Raw genomic sequence first — 6,755 nt, forward strand, 5'->3', positions numbered from 1 at the left:
AGCTGCCCCGGCCAAACCAGCCAAGCTGGCGACCTGTGGGGCTCCTCCACCTGGGGATCTCCTGGTCTGTGGGCAATAAAAATCCATCTGGAAATGCGGCATCCACTCACCCTCCACACTTTCGCTGGGAGCAGCAATCCTGAGGTGCTCCTAATTGGCTATCTTGGATCCCTCCAAACTGTTTGTTTGTTTCTTATAAATCAGTTTTAGTTATTTGTAGATTCTGGATATTAGCCCTTTGTCAGATAGGTAGATTGCAAAAAGTTTTTCCCATTCTGTTAGTTACTGGTTCACTCTAATGATTGTTTCTTTTGCTGTACAGAAGCTCTGGAGTTTAATTAGAACCTATTTGTCTATTTTGGCTTTTGTTGCCAATGCTTTTGGTGATTTAGTCATGAAGTTCTTGCCTATGCCTATGTCCTGAATGGTTTTGTCTAGGTTTTCTTCTTGGGTTTTTATGTTGTTAGGTCTTATATTTAAGTCTTTAATCCACCTGGAGTTAATTTTAGTGTAAGGTACCAGGAAGGGGTCCAGCTTCTGTTTTCTGCACACAGCTAGGCAGTTTTCCCAACACCATTTATTAAACAGGGGATCCTTTCCCTATTCCCTGACAAACCTGTCAGATTTGTCAAAAATCAGATGGTTTTAGATATGTGGCATTGCCTCTGAAACCTCTGTCCTGTTCCATTGGTCTATATCTTTCGCCAGTTAGAATGGCAATCATTTAAAAAAACCTAGAGACAACAAATGCTGGAGATGATGTGGAGAAATAGGAACACTTTTACGCTGTTGGTGAGAATGTAAATTAGTTCAACCATTTTGGAAGACAGTGTGGCAATTCCTCAAAGACCTAGAAATAGAACTTCCATTTGACCCATCAATCCCATTACTGGGTATAGATGCAAAGGATTATAAATTGTTCTATTATAAACACACATGCACACGTATGTTCATTGCAGCATTGTTTACAATAGCAAAGATCTGGAACCAACCCAAATGACCATTGATGATAGACTGGACAAGAAAAATGTGGCACATATACACCATGGAATACTATGCAGGCATAAAAAACGATGAGTCTGTGTCCTTTGCAGGGATATGGAATATGGAAACCATCATTCTTAGCAAACTGACACAAGAACAGAAAATCAAACACGACATGTTCTCACTCATAGGAGGGTGTTGAACACTGAGAAGAAATGGACACAGGGAGGGGAGCATCACACACTGGGGTCTGTTGAGGGGGGTACAAGGGAGGGACAGCAAGGGGTGGGAGGTAAGGGAGGGATAACATGGGAAGAAATGCCAGATGTATGTAGGTGACGGGGGCATGGAGGCAGAAAACTACATTGCCATGTGTGTACTTATGCAACAATCCTGCATGATCTGCACATGTACCCCAGAACCTAAAGTACAAAAAAAAAGTTCTCACCAGAAAATAAAGTAACCATAAGGTGATGGACATGTTATTCAGCTTAATTGTGATAATCATTTCACAATGTTTATGTATATCAGAATATAATGGTTTATACCTTAAATATATATAATTTTTGTTTGCCAATTTATAACCTTAATAAACTAGAAAGAAATTAAAAAGCTAGAGGTAGTCTGTAGGGAGCCAGCCCTACATCATTCCTCTGTCCCACTTGTTCAGTGGGACAGAGGAATGAGAAAAAGGCAGATTAAGAGAGAAAGTGGGACCGGGGGTCATCACTTTATTACTTTGGAGGAGACAGTGAAGGCCCCGAGCTCTGATCATCCACACTATTTATTGATTACAATCACTTTGATCTATAGGGTAGGGGTGGAGTGATGGGGGAGTGAATCAGTGAGCCGGCAGTGAATCAGTGAGCTGGAACTGGTGTGTCATCCTAAGGATTGATAGCAGTGGCAGTTTGGGAGTTTCACAAAACAAGAACTTGTGGTTATCTTTAGCTTATTATCTATGTACAGCTGGTGGAACACTGGACCTTACAAGGAGCCTACAAGTCTGGCTATCTCATAGAGCTGCAAAAGGGTTTTATGTCCTTGAGCACAATGTTTATGGTAACAGAGCATAGGTCACCCTGCACCGGAACATGAGGCATGGAGAGGACTTCCTCCTCAGAGATCTCCTGCAGACTTCCACAGTTTGTTGTTCCTTGTTTATGTGTTACTCATAACCAGTTTATATAGGCACTCTGTAAGTCTTTTCTCCTTTGCCGTTTTTCCCAACAGTAGTCCTGCTTCTCAAATTGGGAGAATTAATGTAATTAATGACTAATTCGGGAAGAAGGGGAAAGAGAACATTTTAGAAACAGTTATATAGTAAAGGATAAGTGTTCAGGCTGATACTATCACTCTTGGATGTAGGGATAATAAATAACAAACTTAGGCTCCAGATTCATTCATCCGGGTGACTCATTAAGATGCAAACTTTAAATTAGTAACTCGAGCATAGGAATCAAGGCTTTGCATGTCTGTAATGCCTGTGCTTGTCCACATTCCCCAGTGTGCAGAGCAAGGTCCCCGAAGACAATGGACACTGGGATCAATGGCCAGAGGACTTGTCTCATCTGACTGGGGTGATAACAGATCTCAAATCTGTAGCCTCCAGGAGCTTCTTTTCCTGGCTGGTGAAAAGCTTGAAAACTGAAGACTTGGCATTGACACCCAACTGTCCTAGAAATTTTTGTCCTCTCTTTACTTTTATTATATGAACTGCTTTTTGTCTACCACCCTAACTCCTATAGTGGCTCCTCTTATACCTCCTGCCACTTGGGAGTAGACATTAAACAAAGTCATATCATGGAATCCTTCAGAAACAGATTCAGTTTATGACTTCAATTAAACTTGCCACAAGTTTAATTTCAGGTTTCTACTTCCAACTTGAATCTTTCTGTTAGTGTTTACATTAGGGCTTGATATGGTTTGGCTGTGTCCTCATCCAAGTCTCATCTTGAATTGGAGCTCCCATAATTCCCACATGTTGTGGGAAGGACCTGGTGGGAGATAATTGAATCATGGGGGCAGTTTCCCCCATACTATTCTCATGGTAGTGAATAAGTCTTATGAGATCTGACACTTTCATAAGAGGAAACTCCTTTTGCTTGGATCATTCTCTGTTGTCTGCCATGATGTAAGATGTACCTTTCACCTTCTGCCATGACTGTGAGTCCCCAGCCATGTGGAACTGTGAGTCCATTAAACCTCTTTTTCTTTTTAAATTACCCAGTCTCAGATATGTCTTTATCAGCAATGTGAAAACAGATTAATACAGTTAATTGGTACCAGTAGAGTGGGGTGCTGCTGTAAAAATACCTATTACATAGCAAATTATACATATAAGATTATATAAAATATATAATTCAAAGTGATTTAAACAAAAAGTGAGATCCACTGTTTTGTGTAAAAGGAGCAAGGATATATTCAGACAAGTCTTGATCTAGATATAATTATAATAACAATACAAGCTTATTCCTTTCTCTTCCTCCTGTCTTTTGAGATCCTATCCTGATCCTCAGGCTTTACCTACTTGTCTCTGGAATGTCTAAGCTCTGCCCTTATTATAGGAATGGTTATTGACGTTGTAAACCTCACTTCCTATAAAAGAAAGATATATTTCCCATTCCCTACAATGCCAACAAATATATCTTAACATCTTACTGACTCTAATTGGGTTATTTGCCCAACATTATGCAAATCATTGAGGACAGGTATAAACTTATTAGCTCAATAAATCTGGGTAATGTTAATCCCACCCAGACTTCGTAGCTGAGAATGAGAAAGAGTACTTTGGGAAACAGAAAGAAATAAGTATTAAGGAATAAATGAGCAAATGTCCTTTACATCCAATTCTAGGTTTCTAACAGACATTTTACCCTATTTCCTAACATTGCCCACAACTCCAGGTGAGATATTTTTCAAAAACAACTCTCATCTTCAGCACTTTTTTTCTTGATTTTTGCTGAAAGAATTATACTCTGTCAATCTTATGGGCCTTACCTTAGAGCTGACTTTTGACCTTTCTGAATCATATTTGTCTTCCCTCTCTCTATATTCCTTTAGTTCACATTATTCCTTAATTATCTCATATGTGTTTCTTTTTATCCAAATAGATCATAATACATGAGAAGCTCAGGATACATCTTACGTCTTTTATATCCTCCTTCAGTGCAAAATAGATTTTTAAGCACATTGCATATGCTCAATAAATGATTACAGAAAATAAATCTTAAAAACAATTAAGTAGCAAGAGGTAAAAGAGCACCAGAATACATGGAGACCTCTACATTTGTTCATTTACTCCCTAATACTTACTTCTTCTTTCTGTGACCCAAAGTACTCTTTCTCATTCTCAGCTATGAAGTCTGGGTGGGATTAATTTTACCCAGATTTATTGAGCTAATAACTTTATACCGTCTTTTGTCCTCAATGATCTGTGCAATGTTGGACAAATAACCCAATTAGAGTCAGTAAGATGTTAAGCTCATCTCTTGCCAGTTGGCCAATTTTGCACAAATTATTTGGCCTAGAAGCCTCATAATTATCATCCATAAAATAAGTAGATGTCTAAGTTTTTGGCCTATCTCATGTTCATTTGTGGAATCAAATAAAATAAAGCGTTTTTCAAAGTAAATAACACAGAAATTCATGAGAGAATCTGACAATAAATTCCAAAGTATTGGGGAACACTTCTAGGAGTAGAGTGAAGCTGGCCTTTTAAGTATGAATATCCCTAGAATAAGAAGAAGGAGAAAAGACAGTCTTTCAACTAGGGGAAAGGTAGGAGGACCAGAAAAAGGTCAGGAATAAGCACAGCATTGCAGGAGGGCAAGTCCTTGAATGATCTTGGCAAATCCAGCTCTTCCCTCTCTGGCATGCGATTTTCAAACAGAATGTACCAAGAATGTAATGTTCTCAGATAAGCAGAAACTGTTCAGAACACCTTAAGCTTTGTTCTTGTTCCTTTTAGAATAACATATCCTGCAACACAACTCAGTTACCCTGGAATATAAAACCTACAGCAGAGTCTTGGAGGGTCTCATGGATGTGATGTGAAGTGGGGCACATGCAGATGAGACTCCTTCAGCCCTGGGCACCTTTCCTGAGTCTTAGGTGAACAGTTTGTCTATAGATCTGAGGCTTCTGTTGATTCTTGCTACTTACTTATGAGTAATAAAGTTGTTTTGCCTTAGTTGTGCAAATATCTTGTCTCACATAACTACATAAGTCATACTCTGGCAGCTGGCTTAGTACAAAACTTCCTGCTAGATCTGAGAACCTTGGCAAAAATTAATGAGGTATTTAGAGCCTTCCCCTAAAGCTGGTAACTGGTACATGGTATTTCCCTCCTAAGGACTGATATCAATGCATATTATTCTAATTAACAAGCATTTTCTCTGAACCACAAAAAGAAAAAAACTTGACCTTACCAATACATCCTTTTTAAAAAGACATTGACAAAAAAGAAACCTTTTGCTTTACTCTTTTAACAGTTGGAAATATAAAATTTACCATCCGTTTCAAGTCAATTGTTAACTCTGGGTCTCTGAAATATCAGAAGGAATTAATTTTGACAAATAGATGTAGCTGTTGCCAGGAAAACCAATTATATCACAAAATCATAGAATCACGGAAGGGAAGGAACAGTAAGAACATATCTGGTTCTTACCACCCTTAGTTAAGAGAATCCCTCAACTTTCCAAATAGACAAGAAACCAACTTTTTAATGGCTATAACAACATTTTACAATCTGTTTTAAATGTCAATTATTCATTGTGTTATTACATTCAGTATTCATATGTAAATGCATTTTGTTGATTCAAAACCACTAAGAACCTTAATTTTGTAAGAGACTAATTGAATCTGAGACCTAAAGCTTGAAATTACAAGACATAGATTCTTTGTGAAAATAACTATACTCCTAACACCTAACTCTTTCCACTGCTTTAACCTCTCATTGTTAGCCTGTGGTTAATGTAAATTTGATATTCCTGAGAGAAATCTAAAATACCCAACAGGATTATTACCTAACAATAGGGACAAACAGGAAAACACCTTGAGTTCTTTTAGATAAGTTTCAAATCCCTGGCCATTTGACTCTCACAAACAAATACACGCAATTATAAAAATAAGATCAGCCTGGGCAACATAGGGATAGCTCATCTCTACGAAAAATAATAATAATAAAATTATCTGGGCTCGGTGACACACATGTGGTACCAGCTACTAGGGAGGCCGAGGTGTAAGGGTTGCTTGAGGCCAAGTGGTTGAGGCTGCAATGAGCCGTAATCAGGCCAATACATTCCAGCCTGGGTGACAGAATGAGACTCCGTCTCAAAAACATCTCCAGGATACCAATATACTTTCTCTGTTATTTGAGTCATTTACTTTTAGAAAGGGAATTATAAGAGTTATTGTTGATGAGTTTGATAATCACATAATTGTCACTTTGCTCAATAATCAGTGGTAATATTTCCTTCTTTAATGCTGTGTGCCTTACACAATCATGAACTCAAAATTTTTATAAATTTTGACCTTATAAATATATAAAGAAGCAATATTTGTGTGCTTATTTCTAAAGAGTATAATAACAATGATAAAAGGAAGAGCAATTATATTGGTGGACTGCATTTCCTCAATATTTACCTTTAAATGTGTGACATTTAAAGATATTTCCCTAATAAAAGGGTTTTCATTGTTAGTTGCAATGAGGAAAAAAGACACCCTACTCGTTGCACACATAGTGCAACTTTTATAGAAAATAATTTAAA

Source organism: Cebus imitator, unplaced genomic scaffold, assembly GCF_001604975.1.
Source record: "Cebus imitator isolate Cc_AM_T3 unplaced genomic scaffold, Cebus_imitator-1.0 Scaffold80, whole genome shotgun sequence".
Classification (NCBI taxonomy): domain Eukaryota; kingdom Metazoa; phylum Chordata; class Mammalia; order Primates; family Cebidae; genus Cebus; species Cebus imitator.